Below are 22,797 nucleotides of genomic sequence, written 5' to 3'. Positions count from 1 at the left end.
ATCCTGTCATGAAACTTGTAAAAATACTATTATATTGTTAATTTTCTCGGTGTATGCTTCTCTCTAAGGATATTATAAATCCTTTATATGTAAGGGCCTTGCCTTATGTTTCTTTGGATCTGTAGTCCTTAGAAAGGGACTATCCAAATGATAAATAAGTGTTTGCTGGTAATATATTAAGCACAGAGAATATACTAGGGACTTGCAATCTTATTTAACCTATTTGACTGTATTTGAGTGGGGAGTTAGCTATACACATGAGTGTAACCAACAAAACAGCATCCAGGAATCATATTACTCTACTGGACTCCTCTCTCTATAGACAAACCTGTTTAATTCATCCTGCCAACACCTTAGTGTGATGGGGAACTAACATGCGTAATCCCCCTTGTCTTATGGCTAAGAAAACAAAGGAAGAGGTAAAAGCTTTGGCAAGGTGCTTTAATAATACTGAAAATAATAACCCTAATTTGTATAGAGCTTTAAGGTTAGCACAATGCTTTAAATACATTGTCTCACTTGATATTCTCTAGTCCTCAGTTTCTTTATTTATAAAATAAAGGAATTGGGCTAGATGATCTCTAAGGTCCCTTCTAGTGCTTATATTCCATGAATTCAATGAAGCTCCTTATGGATTTCTCCTGTCATCACTGGGAGTTAGAGAACCTTCCACCAAGAATCACATTTCCAAGATAATGGTGAAGAAACTAAGTACTTATAGCCAGCCATTGTACTGTTAATGGAGATTTGAGCATTTAAAACAGAGGCAAATAGTGGTTGTTAAAGTAGGTAACACAAAGGAAATATTTGTCTTGTTTTAGAATTATCCAATCACTCTCCTTCCTCATTGTCCCCTTTGGGTAGTGATTTAGTTAATGGCATTCTCAGGTCATTAAACATTCTATTATATACCAGAAAGTGCATGTACGTATAGAATGAACTGACGGAATTCAGCAAACATTTCTTTTAGTGCCTACTGCGTGTAAGTAAGACTGTGCCTAGTACTGAAGATACGAAGACAAAAATTAACCAGTTCCTGGATTGGAGGAGTTTACATTTAGGGGGTGATGGGGATAGCAGCAGGGATGAACACACAAAGAGGCAAATACAAAGTTTTACAAGCTATTTTGATAGAATATATTAATAACTTCAAGGATCAGAAAAAACCTTTTTTGGAGGGATCTAGGGATTCCAATAAGCAGAGAGAAGAGAAAAATAACCCAGGCACAAGGTACAGCCTGTATAAAAGCACACAGGTGGGACATAGAAGGTTGTATACAGAGAAGAGTAAACAGGATAGTCTAAATAGAATGTAGAGTCTGTGAGAGGGAGCTGCAGTTTGGAGATAGATTTGTGAAGGTCATAGACCCAAATGAATGGAAATTTCAGTCTCAACCAGAGCTGGACTATTTAAAGATCTTCAGCTAACGTGTTTCTGACTTTACTCAAGCTTTAGTGGGCTAATGTCTCTTAAAGAGTTAGTGTAAGAGCACTGTTCTTGGGTTTTTGGGTACCTGCTTCTCCTCTTCCTCCTAACTCAGGGTTTGTTTTCTCTATAAATTTTAGGCAAGTCAGTGAGTTCTGTACTTTTTTTCAGCCCAGCTGCTCAGGGTTTCTGTGGCAGTGATGTTCTTGGGAGCCATAGCTGGTGCTAGCAGGAGAATGAATGAAGATTGAGGAAACCAGGGAGAGAGAGACAGAGAGAGGCAGAGACAGAGAAAGACAGAGACAGAGAGACAGAGACAAAGAGAGAGACATAGAAATAGATAGAGAGACAGGGAGACAGAGACAGAAAGGGACAAAGACATAGACAGAAAGAGACAAAGAGAGACACAGAGAGACAAAGACAGAGATAGACAGAGACAGAGAGAGACATGGAGAGAGGGAGACAGAGAGGCAGAGAGAAACAGAGACAGAGAAAGACACACAGAGAGACAGACAGAGACACAAAGGTATAGAGAGGCAAAGATACAGAGAAACAGAGACACAGGGACAAAGACAAACACAGAGACACATAGAAGGTAGTTCATAATGTCTGCTAATGATAGTATTAAGCACAGAGAATATGCCCCATTCTAGGGACTTGCAATCTTATTTAATCTATTTGGCTATATTTGGGTGGGGAGTTAGCTATACACATGGGGGTAACCAATAAAACAGCATCCAGGCATCACATTTCTCTGTCTGGCTCTTCTCTTTACAGACAAACCTGTTTCATTCATCCTGCCAATGCCTGAGTGTGGTGGGAAACTAACATTCATGATTCCCCTTGTCTTATGGCTAAGGGAACAGAGGAAGAGGTAAAAGCTTCGGCAAGGTGCTTTAACAATAGTAAAAATAATAATCCTTACTTACATAGTGCTTTACAAGTAGCAAAATGCTTTAAATATATCATCTCAGTTGACACAGATTGAGAGAGTGACACAGAGAGAGAGACACACCGAGAGAGAGAAAGAGAGAGACAGAGACAGACAGAGAGAGCGAGAGACAGGGACAGAGAGACAGAGACAGAGACAGAGAGACAGAGAGAGCACTCAAAGTGAAACAAAAGTGAGGTGAAGGAATTAGGAAAATTCCATCAGTTGGTAGCATCATTCCCACTTGGCATATGGCCAGTAATGCAAGGGCTTTAAGTGGAGGAGGGACATTCCAGCTAGGACTATATGCAGGGGTTTTATTGTATAATGGGAACCCAGAAATAATTATGGGAAACATAAAAGTACAAATAGAGACAGAGAGAGACAGAGACAAATATAGAGACAGAGAGATAAAGACAGAAAAGAGAGAAAGACAGAGTGAGAGTGAGAGAGAGAGAGAGAGAGAGAGAGTGATAGAGAGAGACAGAGAGAGAGATAGAGAGAGAGAGAAGTACCAGATGGATAGGGGGGCTGTGTCCTCCAATAATCCACTATGATGATAGCTGGACCTCTAGTCCAAAGGTACAGTGGAAAGAGTACTGCTTCTGGAGTCTGAAGACCTGGGTTGAAATTCTGTGTCTGTCTGCCTGTGTGACTTTGGGTAAGTCACTTAAGTTCCCTGGCCTTCCATTTCTTCCTCTGTAATGTGACAGGGGGCTAGATTAGATGATCTCTCAGGTCCTATCTAGCTCTAAATCTCTGATCCTGTGATCTCTTTGGTCAGATTCTTTCTCCACCTTCAATAATTAGAAAGACTTTAGTGATTTCTTTGCTGTAGGTTCTCTGTCCACCACTGCAGATCACAGCTCTTTCTTACTATAGTTTAAAAAAAAATTAGCTGATGGTTAATGGTGATGAACTTCACAAAATCTGCCAGTGTGATCCTTAGAAAACAGACACAGAATCTGTCACTGATCTGTTAGAAGCCTTTTGAGCATGATGGATAGCTTGCCAGGCCTTGAACTTCTCTGGAATAGCTTTTAAGACCCCAGAGTCATCTCCATGCTGCAGTGAGCCCTTAGAGGAGGACTGCCTTCAGCAAGTTTCCACAATTTAAGTGTTTGTCACGTGCCCTTTCCCCCTGCTGTTGAAATCTATTTACTTCTGTACAGTAGTCATAAACCATGACTTTAAATATCTCTAGCAGCAGCATCCTTAACAGTTCACAAGATGGGGGACATTGCTCTCTTTTCTCCGTGGGTGACCCACCACGCAATTGTTATCACAAAACAAACAAATTCAGTATCCCAGTGGAAGCAAAAAAAAGCCCAACAAAGTCCACCACACCCGCTGTTCAATTTTAGAAAATGTGATCATTGCAATTAACTTTGTTAAGTTTTCAAATTCAACCTTTAAGCTTTTTTTTTCCTTTTAGCATTTTACCTGCAAACCTAATAGATTGCTTTTTAGATGAGCAGTAGTAACTTGGTTGCATGGTAAGAATGCTTGAAGTATGGCCGATTGACAGAATAACACACTTTAAAATTTAATTATCCTAAATAGCTCTGCCAAGGAGCATGGTTTCTTTTAACTGGAAAGGGTAGAATAAAAATGCCTAAAAACAAGCTTATAGCCAAGGCAAATGAAGAAATGGTAAGAGAGCACCTATTCCTTATTGATTAAGCCACATCATCCTTGGCTGCTGAAAGAATGAGGGAAAGTTTATGACTAAAGAAAAATTGGAGAGGATCACAGAAGATAAAATTGATCATTTTGATTATATAAAATTCAAAACTTTTTGCACAAACAAATCCAGTAAAATGAAGATTAAAAGGGAAGGAATTAACTGAGTATGAAATCTTTGCAGTAAGTTTCTCTGATAAAGGTCTCATATTCAACATATACAAGGAAGTGATTCAGTTTTGGGAGAATTAAATCCATTCCCTTATTGATAACTGGTAGTTCTCAGGGGAAACACATCAGGGTTACTATAGCCATATGAAAAAACACACCAAATCACTACTAATTAGAGGCACGCAAATTAAGGCAATTCTGAAATTCCTCTTCACACTCAGAATGGCAAAGATGACAAAAAAGGGAAAATGATAAATGTTGGAGGTACTGTGGAGGCCCATTGATGTTCTACTGGTGGATCTATGAATTTGTACAACCATTCTGGAAAGCAATTTGGAATTGTACACAAAATGTTACTAAACAGGACATATCCTTTGACACAACTATGCCATTGCTAGGATTACATACTGAAGAGAATGAAGAAAGTGGAAAAGGTCCTATGGATATAAAAATATTTATGGCCGCTCTGTGTGTGTGTGTGTGTGTGTGTGTGTGTGTGTGTGTGTGTATTGGAAAAAACCGGAAACTAAGGGGATACCCATAAATTGAAGAATGGCTCTGTAAATTACAGCCTTAGGAATGTGATAGAATACTCTTATACTATAAGAAGTGAAAGATGATTTAAAAGAAAAATATGAAAAGACATATGAATGGATACAGAGTGAAATAAGCAAAACTGAACAATTTATACTATAACATCAATATTATCAAAAAGAACAGGATTGACGACATTCATAAAACTGATGAAGAGTGAAATGAAAACCAAGAGAATAATTTTTAAAAATAACATCAATATTGCAAAATTGATTTTGAAGACTGATAAAGATAATACTCATGAAGAATGAAATCAACAGAATCAGGAGAGCAATTTATACAATAGCAACAACCCTACAACACTGGAAAGCCAAAAGAAATGGAATCCATACCATGGCCATCCATGATTCCAGAGGACTGATGGTGGAACACATCATCCATGACAGAGATATAGTTTCATATGACTATAGATGACTTGATTTTTTTCCCATTGAGAACTGCCTGTTCATATCATTCATCAGTTCATTTATCAGTTGGGGAATAGCTTTAATTCTTAGAAATTTGAATCACTTCCTTATATATTTTGAAAATGAGATCTTTATTTTAAAAAGATCATTTGTATACACACACACATATTTATATACACACATATTTCTATCTATCTATCTAGACATTGAGAGAATTAGTATTGCTTGACTTTGTAATATTTGTTACAAGGAACTTATCTTCTTTTTCCCCAAAGGAGTGGTGGGTGGAGAGACAAAAAGTAGATTTCTATTAATTAAAAAAAATTGAGAAGTAGGGACTGCTACAGATGTGGAATGTAGCATATGCTTTCATATGAGGTCACTACATTATTAATTTTACTTTGTTAAGGGACTTCTCATGAGTTGAGGATAATCTATAAATGTTTGTAATCCAAAAACAAAATATATCAATAAAACTTAAAAAAAAGAATGAATGAGGAGAAAATAAAAACCAGTGAGCAACTGTAATAGCTGATTAACTGCCAATGATTTTTGAGAGATTGTGGAGATTGAGTGAGATACTATAGGATTACTGAAGGATAAACATTCATCTGATTTTCAAAGGAGAAAAGAGGCTAGAGTGTACAAACTACATTGCTATTGAGTATGATTGGGATTCCTGGGACAATTCTAAAGCTTATTATTAAAAGTATAGTTAGTGAATAACTAGAAAAAGAAACAATGATCACAAAGAGAAAACATAGCTTCATTAAGAACAACTCATTTCCGATTGACCTCATTGAGAACTAGCGTGGCATGGTGGATAGTATGTTAGATTTGGGGTCAGAAATCCCACATCATATACTTGCTGACGTTATAAACCTAGACAAGTCACTTATGTTCTCTGAGCCTCAGTTTTATTATCTGTAACATGAGGTTAGAAGGGCTGGGTGGATTCTCAGATCCCTTCTGTTTCTAAATCTTATCTTATGATTTCTTTTTCTTCCTGCAAATTCACTAAACTGGGAGATAAAGGAAATGTTTATCATTTACATTTACATATACATATATACATTTACATATATATATTTTAGCAAAGCATTTAATAAATTATCTCATCACTAATGCCCAGTTGATTGATTCTTTGGATATGGTAACAAAATGTCTGTTAGTCCCTTATCTGTTTTTGTGACAGAGGTGGAAAGGGTACAAATAGTGTAAGAATAATGGTTTGTAGACCAACCGTGAGCTTTCATTTAACTCTTGATATTCTGAATGTTGGGTTTTTGTCCAATGAGCATGAGCAGATGTTATTGGAGGAACTGAATCATATCAATATTAACATTTTCATAATGAATGAAAGCAAAAGATACAAGGAAATTGCACCTACAATGACAGGGTGACTCAGATTTTCCTTGGAGAGGCAAATGATTGAGTTGGTTTCATCATGGGTGGAAGAAGAAAAATAATTTCATAGGATACTTACTCATTGCACTTTGAAACGCTCATGAGGAGCTTGAACCATGTAGTTATTTTAATTTATGTGCCAACATCTGATGAAGAGGTCAAGTAATTAAAAACGTTTAATAAAAATGTTATTTTTGCCTTTTGTTATTATAGCACACCAATTTGTCTTAACTGCACTATCCCTTGCAATTAGATGCTTCCTTTTTACAAAATGGGTGAAAAAATTAAACAAGGTCAACTGACACACTATCTATATCTAACTAGAAGTACTGCATTCTATACCAGAAGTATCATCCTTTCCATTGAGAGGAGGGTGTTTTCCTTTATCAGATCTGTCATACTAAGGCTGGTCATTATAATGCAACATAGTTTGACTGATTTTTAGGGGATCATCATTTACATGATTGTGGGAATTGGGTATTATTTCCTCTTGGTTTTATTTTCATTGCTATATATTTTTCATCACATTTTTATATATTTTATATATTTTCATCACACTTTATATATTTCCTCACCGGTTTTTCTGTTGTTTTTTTTTTTAACCTCCTTGGAGTAAATGCCTAGTAGTCAGATCATGGTCTCAAAAGGATATCAGCAATTTGGTGACTTTTCCTTCCTAATTCCACATTATTTCTAGTGCTTAGTTCAGTTGATGACTCTAATAATATATTAGTGTGCCTGTCTTCCCACAGTCCCTTCAACATTTTCTCCCTTTTTGGGGTCATCTTTGCCAATTAATGGGTGCAAGAAGAAATCTTTTAGATATTTTAGTTCATATTTTTCTTTTATTGGAGATTTGGAATGATTTTCCATTTGGTTGTTGATCATTTGTTATATTTTTTTCTGAAAAATTGTCTTCACATCCATATAGAGAATTGCTCTTGGTTCTCTATATTGTATCAGTTTCTTATATATCTTGGATATCAGATGTTTACTAGAGATATTTGAAGAAAAGTTTTCCAACTCAATTTTATTAATGTTGTTTTGATTTTGTTTATGCAAAAATTATTTTAGCTTTATATAATTAAAATAGTTTATTTTTTCTTGAATGTTCACTTATTACTTGTTGGTAAGACTTCTTTCACTATCCATAACTATGAAAGGAATTTCCTATTCTCTTTTAATTTTGTCTTTATGATGTGACCTCTTTAAGACTTTTTAATCCATTTGAAGCTTATTGTGGTATGTAGTATAAGATACCGACCTAAACCTAATTTATGACAAATTACCTTCCAGTTTTCTTAGCAGTTATTGTCAAATGGAGTCCTTAGTTTATCTAATTTTTTATCTTAATAGGTATATTATCCACCTTCCTGGAATGTGTACATAATAATATTATCTTCAGTAAGTATTATTATTAGTGATAAAGACCTGATCCTGGAGAGATAGATTGAACACTCCCATAGTATTCTCAACTGGTTGCCATCAACCAGTGCTGAAGCCATTAACTGTATGCTTCAGGTTGAAGTCAATTCTTGTCTAGCTGGACTTCCAACCGAAGAAGAGGTTTGGAATGTCATTAGGCTCCCCTCATATGGCAGAGTACCTGGTGCTGATTCTATTTAAGCTGAGATTTACAAGTCAGTGGGTCCACTGCTCATGTAAAAGTTGGTTGAAGTCTTCTAGGTTATATTGCAAGAGGAAGTTATCTTCTAGGAGTTCAAGGATTCTCCTATTGTCATTTTTATAAAGGAAAAGGAAATAGGTTGTCCTGTGACAATCGTAGGGGTGTCTCTCTCATAGTCATTGCCAACAAGATTCTTGCCAGAGTTGTCCTTAGTAGTTTGATCCTTCCCTGGAAGACTGTCATCTCCTGACAGCTATTGTGGCTTCAGAAAGGGCCAAAGAACAGTTAATATGGTGCCTGCTGCTTGACAACTCCAGGAGAAATGCCAGGAGCAGAACAGGCATCTGTGCATAAATGTTCATTCATCTGACCAAGGCCTTTGATCCTATCAGTCATGAAGGCTTGGGGCAGATCATGGCAAAATTTGGTTGCTGGGAGAAGTTTATCAGTATTGTATTCCAGTTTCATGATGGCATTCCAGCATGAGTTCTGGATAATGGATGATGCTCTTGTGCTTTCCCAGTCGCCAATGGAGTGAAGCAGGGCTGTGGACTTGCTCCCATGCTTTTTAGCTCAATGTTTTCAGTGATGTTGTCAGACACCTGCAATGAGGATGAAAACAGGATCAACATTAGCTACTGTACTTAAAGGAAATTATTTAACTTGAAAAGGCTACAAACCAAGACTAAAGTGGAAGGTGAGTAGGTGGGTGACTTTTTGTGTACTGGTGATTGTGCACTCAATGCAACCTCTGAGGCTGATATGAATTGACTCTCTGCTGTTTGTGCTAATTTTGGCCTGACAATTAACATCAAGAAAACAGAGGTTCTCCACCAGCCAGCACTGTACCATCCGTATATAGAACCATTGGCTATAGCAAATGGAGAAAATTTGAATGGATAAGTTCACTTATCTTGGCAGTATACTTTCCAGGAATGTACACATAATTGATTAGGTTGATACATGCATTGCCAGAGCTAGTTCAGTGTTTGGGAGGCTCTGAAGGAAAGTGTGAGAGAGAAGTAATAGGCTGTCTACCAAACAGAAGATTTATAGTACCATTGTGCTGACCTGATTGTTGTATGTCTGTGAAACCTGGACAGTCTACCAGCACCATACCAAGAAACTGAATTACTTCCCTTTGAATTATCTTAGGGAGATTTTGAAAATCTCCTGGCAAGATAAGGTACTAGGCAGTGAGGTCCTTTCTCTAGCTGAATAGCCAAGCATTCAAACTCTGATGCAGAGAGTACAGTTCCCATGCACTGGCCAAGTTATTTGCATGCCAAATATACATTTGTCTAAAAGATTATTTTACAGAGAACTCCCATAATGTAAGTGCTCACACAGAGTTCAGAAGAAGTGATAGAAGTACACTCTCAAGGTCGTTTTATTTTATTTTTTTATTAAATTATTTTATTTGTTTTCAGTGTTCTACAATCATTTCCATATATCTTAGATTTTTTCTCCTCCCTCTCCTTCTTTCCCCCTCCCTCCTCACTCCCTCCCTGAGGTGGTGTACAATCTTGTATAGATTCTGCACATACATTCCTAATCAATACATTTTTACCTTAGTCATGTTGCATAGAAGAATTAAGATGAATGGGAGAAACCATAAAACAAAACAAAATAAAACATAATACGAAAGTAAATGGTCTGCTTCATTCCAGGATCCAATTCCATAGTTCTTTCTCTGGATGTGGAAGGTGTTTTGACTTGAAGTCCATTGTAAATTCTTTAAGTCCTTACTTTTCAATGAAGTACTTAGTCTACCAGAAAAATTCCTTGTATACTGTGGTTGTTACCATGTACAAAGTTCTCCTGATTCTGCTCCTTTCACTCAGTATCAGTTCATGTAAGTCCTTCCAGGCCTCTCTGAAGTCTTCCTGTTCATCATTTCTTATAGCACAATAGTATTCCATTACATTCATATACCACAGTTTGCTCAGCCATTCCCCAATTGATGGGTGTCCCCTTGATTTCCAATTTTTGGCACTCTCAGGGTCTTTTTGAAGAACCATTGAATTGATTGTGAGACATGGAGGACACTAGCACAGTACTGTCTAGCATGGTATTGTTGCTTCAGAGAAGGCCCTGTGCTCTGTGAGCAAAGCAGAATTGTAATACCTCAGAAAAGAAAAGTGAGATTCACAAATTTAGAGACATCTCTACTCCAGATGTTCATATGGACTATTTGTGCCTGACCTGTAGGAGAGCCTTCTGAATTCATACTGATCTGATCAGCCACAGTCAGACACTACATCTTGATCATGACATGGTAATATCATTTTGGTCCAGTATGATAACTGGAAAAATTGGACATGGTAAACATAGAACTATATCACTGTAGCAGAAAATGAACTAGTTTTTATTAAATGTCTAATATGTGCCAGTCAGGAATTATGTTGTTGGCCTGTGAGTCAGAAATGAGGTCCTAGATCCCATACAGATTCTAAAAGTTGCATTCAAACCTAGATCAAGAAGTTGTAACTTTTCTGGAATATTCTTAAGTGCATGCTAGTTAGAATGGTCAGAGAAATTTCTTGTCTAGTTATAGACACACACATCAGCAATTCATTGGCTCTATGATTTCTTTGATGCAGGTGTTTCCTTCTCTGGCACAAATCACAGCCTATCTATGCCTTCTCAACCAGTGTATTCCTTGTTCATTCTCTCCATATATCCTTCTAAGAGCCCTGATCCAACACACTGGAGTCTGTCCTCTGCATCTTTTTTTCCATAGACAGGTCCTGAAATCAGAGGCTGTTATTTTAGACACTAATATTAAACTAAGGCATTTTTTCTAATTTCTAGTGGCTCTTTTAATGAAATTACTTCTGAAATTCAAAATTTTCTTATGAATTGTAACACTGTTTTTGCCTGGCAGTCACAGGAACAGGTTGAATTCTGGAAAGACACCTAGAAACCAATTCCAACTTTGCAATTCATTTTGAGGAATCCATTAAACCTGCACTTAGTTCTGTATATCTTGCAATGATCTTTGACTCAAAGCAGTAAATGATTGACTTATTTACTTGGCCAGGAATAGACAATACAGGGCCTCTACAGTGCAGAAAAGGGACAGAAGGCAGAATCAAGGGACTTCTGTTTTGAGTTTTCAGTAGCTATTGTCTACCTTTAGAATCAACTTTCATGGCCTCATTTCAAGTTTTAAAGTTCTTCAGTACGTCTATAGTTCTCTGTCTTTTACCTCATGACCAGGCAAGGTGAACATAGACAAAATGGGACTAAGTTTTAAAAAATAAAAAGGTGAATAAATTTCTTGGAAACACAGCAAAAGAAGATTGAGATGACATGGACATATTTGGCTCAATAAGCATGAAATACCAATTCAATGGGCATGGAAATACATTGGCAGAGTAGTGCTCTCTAGCACTTTCAGTCAAAAGTGTTCTATAAATCTTCTGTCTTACAAATATACCACGAAGTCCATTTCTCCAAGCAACTATCTTCATGTTGACTCCTGAATTGACTTAAAAAAACCCCACCAATCCTGTTAATTTGGATATCTCAATAATGTCTAAATTCTGTATAATCAATGAACATGGTTATGGAAAGGAAATGACATTGGAGTTAGAGTTCAGGTTTTGGTTTTGCCATTTATTGACTGTGTAACCTTGAGCAAGTAACTCAAACTTTCTGAGTCTCAGTTTTCTGATCTGTAAAATAGGACTGAAAAAAATTTTCACCAATAATTTCACAAGACTTTATGAAAGTTCTTTGTTACCCATGAAAAACCATCAATATGTAGCATATTATTAGTTATTCTACTTATTAACAAGGAAGTCAAAACCAGAGGTGGCTTTGGAGAATGGAGATCATGCCCACTTGTCCAGTGGCCTCAGTCTGAGAGGAAAAGGGAAGAACTGTTCTATTCCTTTCCTCTTTTCTTTTCCATAGGACTGGTATAAGGAAATTTCAAAGAAAATTGCTATCAGCTAAAATCATCAGAACTACTACTGATCAAAATCATCATATAAACCCTTTCTCATTCTGGTGTTTATGTTTAGTTCAATGAGTTTTGTTGACCATTAGTTAAGTATCTAATATGGCCAAGACAGTGTAGCACCCTCCTTATAAAGTTCTGGAAGAAACAAGCCAACCAGAGGGAGAAGTCATAGTGGAGAGAGAGAACTTTCAGTGTGTGAAGTCCCAGGGGTAGAGTGAGCTTCCAGGTTTCTGGGACATTGTAGAGAATCCCTGGAAAAGTCAAGAGGGCAGGTAGCTTGGAGACAAATGAAAAGTGTGTGTGTGTGTGTGTGTGTGTGATATTTATCTCAAAGATCTGTCATGTCTTTATCATGGGTATACTGCCTCTTGACGCAGATCACAACTCCTTCATGCCTTAGTAAATAATTTCATTAGTTGATATGGCTAAACAAATAATCACCTGGGGTAAACCTTTTAAGGTGATGAGCCTTGAAGAACTAAACCAGGTTGCTCCTTGGACAACAAAAATTCAGTTCTTCATTGAGACCATACTTAAAACCTTTTTATCTTGGTAGGATTTCCCAGAATTTATCTTCCTCTATCATAGCCTTTGAGAACCCAGAACTCTATGCTGTGAAGAGGCAGAAAGGGTAGAGGAATAAATAATAAAATAATAACAAAATTATATGGAAAGCATGACAATTTGGCAAGAGAGCTAACATGGCATCAGGAAGACCTGGCTTTGAGTCCTACCACTGACACATACTGATTGTATGATCCTCAGTAAATAACTTATCTTCTAAGTACTCTAGATAACAATAAGACTAAAAGTCTTCAAGAAAGTGCCAAATGACATTGGTAGAGGGAGTTTTCTCATCTTGAAGTTCCCAAAACAATACTACCTGTCACACTAGAAAATCATTTTGTTAAAATAAGAAGTCAAAAAGAATGGCTTGAAGATAGAAGGGGTAGTTTTGGCCCCTTTCTTTGTTAACTCTTAATACTGACTGCAAGTGAACAGAAGTCACTAAGTGGCACAGTAGGTTAAAGTGCAGGGCCTGAAGTTAGGAACTTACTGGCTGTGTGACCTTTGGCAAGTCACTTAACTCTGTTTGCCTCCATTTCTCATTTATAAAATGAGCTGGAAAAGGAAATGGCAAACCACTCCAGTATCTATGCCAAGAAAACCCTAAATGGGTAGAAGGAGTTTGAAGCAGTAGAATCAAAGGTAGATAAGAATATAAGCTCTTTGAGGGCCAAAACTATTTCATCTTTTTTTTTTTTTGAATCCCTAGCACCTAACACAGTGCACTGTCTGGCATATAGAAAGTATTGAATGAATACTTGTTGAATTGATTCAGAAATTCAAGAAGAGGGAACATTTTCAAGTGTGGCATAATGGAAGGCTTTAAGGACTAAGTAGTTGTTGAGTTGGACCTGGAAGGAAAAGAATTTTCATTGATGGAGACAGCAGGTAGAGTAGAGTGGAATGGAATGGAAAATTGAATGTGTAGACATTCAGTGGAGGTGGGAAAAAAGTCCTTTGTTTGGAGCAGAGTATGAACAGAAGAGTGCTGTGGCATCAGGATAGAAATGATGGAGCCAGGACCTTGAATGCCAGATTAAGAGATTTATATTTTATTCTGTAGGTGATTTGGAGAGGAGCTACTGAAGGTTTTCTGAGTAGGAGACTGATGTGATCAAACTGTACATTAGAAAGATTACTTTGGCACCAGTGTGAAGGACAGATTAAAGAGGAAAACCCTGAAGACAGAGGGAAGAGTTAGTAGACTATTACAGCAATCTAAATGAGAGGTGAAGGCTTGAAATATGGCAGTGGCAATGAAATTAGAAAGGGGATCAGAAAGGAGAGGACATATGGGAAAGATGTTTTGGTAGGAGAATAGACAGGACTCAGCAAGGAATTGCCTGTGGAAAGTGGGGAAGACAGAAGAGTCAAGACTGGCTGCAAAGTTACAAGGCTGCGTAACTAGAATAGCAATGATACCATTGTCAAAAATGTGCAAGTTAGGAAGACGAGCAGCGTTTTGTGGGAGGCTGGAGGAATGTTCAGTTTTGGACATTTTGGGTTTGAAGTATCATTCAGGAGGGTATGCCCAGCAGCTGATGGGGTAGCGGGTGATGTGAAACAACAGATTGGAGATGGACATACAGATTTTGAAATCAACTTCATGGAAAGTTGATCATTGAAGTCATGAGACTGGCAAGTCCATTGTTAAAGTACATTTATTAAGTATCATTGTGTGCCAGGCACTGTAACAAGCTCTGAGTATATAAATGTGAAAAAGAAAGGTGGTCATTGCCCTCAAGGAGCTTGAGTCCAATGGAGGAAGACAATAGACACCACACAAAAGAAAGCTGCCATGGTTTTTGACTCCACCTCCAATGGGAGGGGCAGAGGGCACTGATGAAGTATGAGCAATAAGTCTGATTCTGTTTTGTAAGGTGAAGAGATTTCTCAGTGGAGAAAACCTCAGTGGAGGTCTGCTAGAAAGTCAAAGAAGTCCACAGTGGGAGAGGAGAGGCCTGGAGGCAGAAGTCAAGGAAGAGTATAGAGAAGAGATGAGAGGAGAGCAGAGGAGAGGGGAGGTCAGGAGAGGAGAGCAGAGGAGAGGGAAGGTCAGGAGAGGAGAGGGGAGCAGAGGAGAGGGAAGGTTAGGAGAGGAGAGGGGATCAGAGGAGAGGGAAGGTTAGGAGAGAAGAGGGGAGCAGAGGAGAGGGAAGGTCAGGAGAGGAGAGCAGAGGAGAGGGAAGGTCAGGAGAGGAGAGGGGAGCAGAGGAGAGCAGAGGAGAGGGAAGGTCAGGAGAGGAGAGGGGAGCAGAGGAGAGGGAAGGTCAGGAGAGGAGAGCAGAGGAGAGGGAAGGTCAGGAGAGGGGAAGGGAGGAGAGGAGAGGAGGAGAGAGTGTGGGGTAGAGCTTTGGGGAATCACCATGTTTAGGTGGGGAAGGTGGTAAGGAAGAGGAGGAACCAGCCAATGAGACTAAGAAGGATTTGTCAGAGAGGTAGGAGACCAGAACACAGCTATGTTAAGGAAAGAAAGGAGGAGCGCAGTGTCAACAGTGTTAAATGTAGCAGAAAGGTTGAGGATGAGGACTGAGAAAAGACACTGGATTTTGTGATAAGGTGAACATGCCCTTCCAGAACCTCCTTAGAGGAAGTAGTTTTAATTGAATAATGGGGATGGAAGCCAGATTGCAAGAGACTGAGGAGGAAGTGAGTGAAGTAGAGACTACTCTAGAAGTTTACTAGTAAAGGAGGAGTAGACATGGAGGATGATAACTTGAGGAGATTGCCCCAGTGAGAAAAGGTTGTTTTCGGTTGGTTTGCCTGGTGTTTTATTTTGTTTTTAGGATAGGAGAGAAACTGGCATGTTTGTAGGCAGAGGGATTGGTTTGTTCTTGGAAAGAACCAAAATGACATCACTGTGTTGGGGTCATGGAACGGTGCGTCCTACTGTGGTTGATGAGACCAATAGGAGCTCAGAAGGCTCTACCACAGGCAGTGGGGAGGGTCAGTGGAGAAGAATAGATTCTATTTCACAGCACATGTGTGTTTTCATGCCCTTCTTCCTAATGATAGGTCACAGGATCATCGATTTAGAGCCTGCAAGGACCTTTGACACTGTTGAATCCATTGAGGCACAGAAAGGTTAAATGATTTGCCCATGGTTACAAAGTGTGTTTGGTGGGATTTGAACCCAGTTCACCCCAACTCCTAGTCCAGTGCTGTATCCACTTTGTGGGTGTATGACTTTTTGAAATGTGAGGATTTCATCTCCCTGACCACAGGTGTGTGATGACACTGTGGTTCTCTACTTTCTTTCACTTTCCCAGATTTTATACGTATTGATTTTCTTAGATGCAGGGGGCAAAGAGCAGTATTAAAACTGAATTATCATAGACAAAGAATGGATCTAATTATTCAATGCCACATTAGCTCAGACCCTGCAGAGGAGGCTGAGAGCTCCATCTCTGTGAACAGTACTGTGTGCATTGTTCACTGAATTCATTTTGATACCCAACTGATTTTTTTATCCCTGCCCTTCTATTTATTAGACAAAGGGCTATCCAAAGAAAGAAAAATGTGAAGGAAAAAGTACTTGAGGTTAAATGAGGGCGCAAAAGAAGTAAATACAGTTGACAATGAGAGGAAGTTCTAGTATAATAGCCCATGCTTGCTCAGAACTATAGAAAATGCTCTCTTCCCCCAAGCACAGTTACCCCTATCTTGCAATTGATGAAACTGAGATTTTTTTTTTTGGCAAGACAATTGAGATTAAGTGACCTGTCCAGGGACACAGAGTAGTAAGTGTCTGAGGCAGGATTTGAACTCAGGTCCTCCTGATTCCAGGGGCAATGCTCTATCCACTTCACCGCCTAGCTGCCCCCAAACTGAGACTTGAAGGGTTTAATTGACTTTCCCAGGGTCACTCAGCTGGTACATTTCAGAACTAAGATTTGTATGTAGATCTTTGACTTTAAGGGCAATTCTGTATTAGAGTATACCACCCTCTTTCTGAGTGTAACTATCAAGGAAAAGTCATGGAATTCCTTATGATAACAACTTGAAGTATTCAGTTCAATAAACGTTATATTGCATTTTAAAAGCCTCGTATGTCAGACACTGTACTAGGTAGGGGGCTTGTAAAATAGGAAGGAATTTTAGCCAGTGGCCCTCTGGTAGGACTATTTTGGCACACAACAGTGAGGAAAAGTGATTTGGACAAGGTCATGTAACAAGTCAAGGGTTGAGCTGGGGCCGGTATCCTGGTTTTTATATAAGTATATATATTTTATATAAGTATACGGTTTTCTGGTTCTAGAGCTCTTCCTACTAGCTCTCCAGTTTTGTTTGTTTTCCAGTCAATACCAGAATTATAAGACAGCTAGGTGGCACAGAGGACAGAGTCAGGAAAACTTGAGTTCAAATCCAGCCTCAGATACTTAATACCTGTGTGTCCTGGGGCAAACCACTTAGTCCCATTTGTCTCAGTTTCTCCATCTGTAAAATGAACTGGTAAACCACTCCAGTATCTTTGCCAAGAAAACCCAGGGTCATGAAGAGTCAGACACGACTGAAACGACTGAACAACAACAATAACCCAAAATACCAGCATTAAATGAGGTGGGGATGGCTCTTTTCTCTTGTATAAGATCTTGTGTAAACAGTCCTCTCTGGGACATAACAAATAGGACTCTGCCCTGGGAATCCAGAGACTGGCATTTAATTCTGGGTCTGCCTCTTACTTCTAATAATTTGAGCCTTGGTTTGCTAATTGCAAAATGAGGAATGACAATGATTAAACTCCCAGCAGCACTTTCAGGTCTGCAAAGTACTTTGTGTATGCTCTCTCATTTGGTCCTCACAACAACACTGTGTGGTAGGAACAATAGATATTATTGCCCGCATTTTACAGATGAGGAAACTGAGGCTCATAGCTAGCGAAAGAAACAGGACTTGAACCCCGGGCTTTCAGAGTCCATGCCATTCTAAGTCCGAAGCAGTCAAGTGACTAGGGAAGCACTCATTAATTGTTTTTAAGCCCAAGAGCCAACATAACTCTTTGCCTTGCAGAGTCTAGTATACCACGATGCTCTTAGGTAGAAATTAGAGGTTGGAAGAGCTATAGGTTGTATGGGCCAGAGACTGGTGAAGATACTAAGCTGGACTTTGAGATACTAAGCTGGACTTTGAGTATCATCACCCTTCCTAGCTTGGGGAAGTATGTCACTTTAAGTACTGAACTAGGAATCAGAAGACTTTAATTAGAATCCTAATTGTGTGAACCTATGATACGGCTCTAGCATAGTCTGTCTTTGAGACTTTGACAAAGTCAATTAAGAAGAAAGCAAGCTAGTTTCTTCATCTGGAAAATGTAGGAAAATACTAATTGTACTATCAACCTAACAGGATTTTTATGTGGATCAAAATGAGAAGAGGATGATGATAGCTAACATGTATGTAACACATACTATTTATCAGGCACTGTGCTAAATGAGCTCTTTACAAATATCATCTCATTTGAGGCTCACAACCACCCTGGGAGGTAAGTGTTAAATTATTGTCCTCGTTTTAAGGATGAGGAACCTAAGACAGTCAGAGGCTGTGACTTGGTCAGGGTTATTATGTAGCTAATAAATCATCTGAGTCTGGATTTGAACTCAGGCTTTCCTGACCTTATGGTCAGGACTTAGTGCTCTATTTACTGCATTATAAAATTTGTGATTGTGTGAAGTGAATTACAGCCCTAAAGTGTTGCATAAATGAGGGTTTTTCCATCCTCATCATCCACATCATTGTTCACTTCAGTAGGCTTCAGCTTCCCTATATATAAAATAAGGGAACTGATTTCAATGATTTATAAGATCTTTTCCAGTTTTGCCAGTCTGTTGTTCTAAGGCATGGTTCAAGCTACATCTAGCTTCTTTGGGTTCTTTCAAGGTTCAATTCAAATCCTACCCTCTAAAGAAGATCCTTCCTGATGATTCCCCTCTCCCCTACCAGCGCCTCTTCTATGATATAACTTTCCTTTTACTCACTATTTGTCTTGTATTTATTCTCATGCTGTTTCTTCCATTAATAGGTAAGATTCTGGAGGGCAGAGGCAACTTTTGCCCCTTTCTGTATCCCCCCCCTTAGCACAGGGCTTAGAACATGGTGTTTAATAATTGCTTTGTGACTGATTAGTATGGATGAATAGGATTTTGAACCTTGTAGATTGTCCATTCAACTGACTTTTCATGCTGGCAAAGTTCATGGTGAGAAGACGAAAAGAGATTTGAGACACTTCAGCATGGTTTAGTCACAGAAATGAACTAAATCCCATTAAAATGCTTCTCAGTCCAGTCCTATTGGGTCACATCTGTGTAGATGTTGCAGATTTACTTGAATGAATGTGGTATTGAAGCAATCCCGGATCCTATTACAAAGTCATCGATTGGAACAGAGGGTGAGCATCTCACTGACAGGTAATTAAGCCCATGGACCAGATGGCAGGTAGGAGTTCAACTGGATCCACCCAAATTACCATCAGGGAAGGAAATTTCACATTTCTTGTAACAGCCCTTTCTCATCCACCCTTCTAATGAGGCATTCATTCTATCTGGTAATGAAAAGGTATTGGAGGAAAAGTAGACGTTTTCCTGACATTGAGTTTACTCTTCTCTTTCTGTTACTCAAGGTCTCTTTAGCCATCAACCTCTTCAAACTCAATTTAGTTAAATTCTACAACCACCTATTGAGCACCTATGTGAAAGCTCCTTGCTATATGCTAGAGGATTTATTTTCACAGTTATTTCTCCCCTATGTTGTACATTTATTTTTCTGTAGTTTAGGTAGCCCCTAGGACGAAAATGTAGGAAGATGATGCAGTGGCTCATAGGAAATAGCTGTTGAAGATGATTAGTGGTGGGATGAGTGGGTTAAATAATATATGCCAGCCAATCCAGCATTAGAATGAATTTGTGGGGAAACTAAATCAGAGCGAGTTGACCCCAAAACGTGGGTTAGGTTTTACAGTGCTGGCCTAACTGGACAATCTCCAAGTTCATGTGTAAGGGCCATTGAGTATATCGGAGTTGAACCAAAAATTGCACCCCAGGGTGGTCACTAGAATTCCCCAAGAAACATTCAAGAACCTCAGTGTATGTTCCCTGAAGTGCAACCTTCAATTCAGTCCATAATACATAGTTTGATTTTTTCTATTTATCTCGAACAAGCTATATATTGTTAGGAGCACAGTCTAAGCATAAGCAGAGATGTAGCTGATCAGCAGTTAACCAGCCTCTTGTTTCTGTTTGAGTCTGTTTACTATAGAAGTCAACAAATTCTGCCACCATGTAGGGTTGGAAAGTACCTTGTTATGGTCATGTTGTGGTTCAGTAAAGTTCAACTGGAGAGAGGAGTTCCTTTGAGTTTATAAAGAACATGTCCTTCCTGTATACTTTAGTAGAACCAAATTGCATGAAGCCAAAATCTTACAGGGTCACTTTCTTTGGGAATCAAGTAATAATATAGAGCAGTACATATATATATATATATATATGCACATGCATATATTCATGAACTTTACATATACACCCACACATGTGATCACATATATACATATAGGTATATATACATACACATGTACATATACACAAAACTAATAATATAGGTGTACACATATTTATACATTTATACAGATACAAAAAGTCATATATACGTACACACATATACACGTACCTATACAAATATATATGTGAATCTTTATATATGTAAATGTGTGTATATATTTAGTATATACAGTGTGATATAATGGGTATTTAAAGTTTTACTGAGGTCTTTTGCTTTGTACCCTAGAATAGTTTACCAATACATTCTCTCCTCCTTACTGAAAAGCCCGAACAAAGAAAAACAGCCAAGTAAAACTCGCCAACAAAATAACTGTGCTTGCTAGCATATCCAGCATTCTGTACCTGTAGTTCATCCCTTCTCTGCTCAGAGAAGGTGGGAGTATTTCATCAGCTGTTCCATGGAACCAGAATTGGACAGGATATATTTTAAAGAAATCAGCTTGCACAATTACTATGGAAAGGAAATGTTTGCCTTCTTCTAGAGAATAGAAAACAAAGATGTAGAGGTTTATTGACCTTCTTAGATATTGATCTAGAATGTTAATGAGCGAAGCATGATGAAAACATAAAATGCTAAGTGATCCCATGAATGATATAACTCCAAAAGAATGGTTTTCTAGATATATACAGAAGATATGTTCTCTTTTGCTTCAACAATTCAATGAAAAACATTTATTAAATACTTCTTGTGTGCAAAGCAATAATTTTTTGGTACCAGAGATACACAAGTGAAAAAAATTACATAATCTCTACTCCCAAGAAGCTTACAGCTTAAGGAGGAGCTGAGGGAAAGGATGCAATGCATATAGGGATAATAACTAGGTAGAATATATATGAACAAGGGAGAGAAATTGATAAAATGCTACATAAAAATGTAAGAAGTGAGGGAACATTGTGGAGGATAAGGGAAGGTTGCATGGAAGGAGCTGCATCTGAGTGGCAGACACTTTGGAGGAAGAAAAGGCTGTCAAGAAGTAGAGACGGGAATGGAGTGTATTTCAAGCATGGGGAACTTGTACGAATTTACAGAGATGCAAGAGTGCAGGATGAGGTTAAGATAGTAGAGTCTGAGTGCAGTGCACACCTGCAAAGGGGAAAAGTGTGAGCTAGACCTGAAAAGAAACGTTGGAGTTTGATCGTGGTGGGAATCAACCATGCTAAGAAGATTGTTACCTTCCATATGAAATGAGAAGTCACCAAAAGTTTTGTAGCAAGGGTTGATGTGTGCAGACCTTTCATAGCTATTGAAGAGGATTGGAAAGGAGGAAGCTGGGAGGTAGGGAGACTATTTAGGAGGTTATCATAGTTATCAAAGTGAAGAGAAAATGACCTGATTAAGAAATAATTCTTTCATTTGTAACTAGTCATCGACCTTTTAAGATATGATCAATTTGTTTATTTTTTTGGTGTGTGATAGTTTGCCACTAATCAGATTGAATGGCTACTGATTGACAACCAAATACTAATGACATAGATATAAAACTCTAGTCTACAAGTCTTTGGATAATTTTGTTTTGACATAATGAACCATATGTTCATGTGTGCATGTATGTGTGTGTATTTTTTTTTTACCATCACTCTTTACAGCCACCTTTGTATTTAAGTCATTTAGTATTAAAGTATGTATTGATTTAATTTGGAGGCACTTAGTAAGTTCTTCCTAGAATTTCTCTGCCCCTTTATCCTCTAAACAGTTACTGGCAAACAAGCTACAACAGTATTCATGCTACTCATTTGGTTTTTGAGTATGGATACTGCAATGGGATGATCAAGGATCTTATAATATGATTCTTATTGTCTTTGGGCGCATAATAAAATATGCCAAACAACTCCTTGATTTGCCTTTCCAAGGAGAAAATTTGACCTGTCTTTTGATTTAGTGGCAATTTTCTTATAACTTCTGATTTTATATATATGTATGTATACACATATTCACACATGTACATATATGTATATGTATAGTATATATGTATAGATATATACACACATGCATATTTCCATTTTTCTATACTTTTGAACATAAAAATTTCCACATATTTTCATTTGAATCCTTCATAATTGACAGTAGCTGAAAATAGTGAAGTGAAAATATAATTGAAATATCTATTATTTTATACAACACTTTAAGGTTTACAAAGCACTTTATAAATATCTTTCCTCACAACAACCTTTGAATGTCTTCTCCATTTTGCAGGTGAGGAAAATGAGACAGAAAGAAGTTAAATGACTTACCCTGCGTCATATAGTTTAAGTGTCTGGGATATGATTTGAACTTGGGTCTATCTTTACTCCAATTCCAGTACTGTCTCTACTGAATCACCTAGTTTCCTCTTAAAATATCTTATATTTATATAGCATTTTAAAGTATGCAAAGCTCTTTACAAACAGGTTCTCATTTTATCCTCATTATGGTCCTGGGTAGTAGGCACTATTATTATCCTTATTTTACAAATGAGGTAACTGA

Source organism: Notamacropus eugenii, chromosome 1 (genome assembly GCF_028372415.1).
Source record: "Notamacropus eugenii isolate mMacEug1 chromosome 1, mMacEug1.pri_v2, whole genome shotgun sequence".
In the NCBI taxonomy this organism is placed as follows: Eukaryota; Metazoa; Chordata; class Mammalia; order Diprotodontia; family Macropodidae; genus Notamacropus; species Notamacropus eugenii.
Note: the sequence above shows the minus strand (reverse complement) of the source record.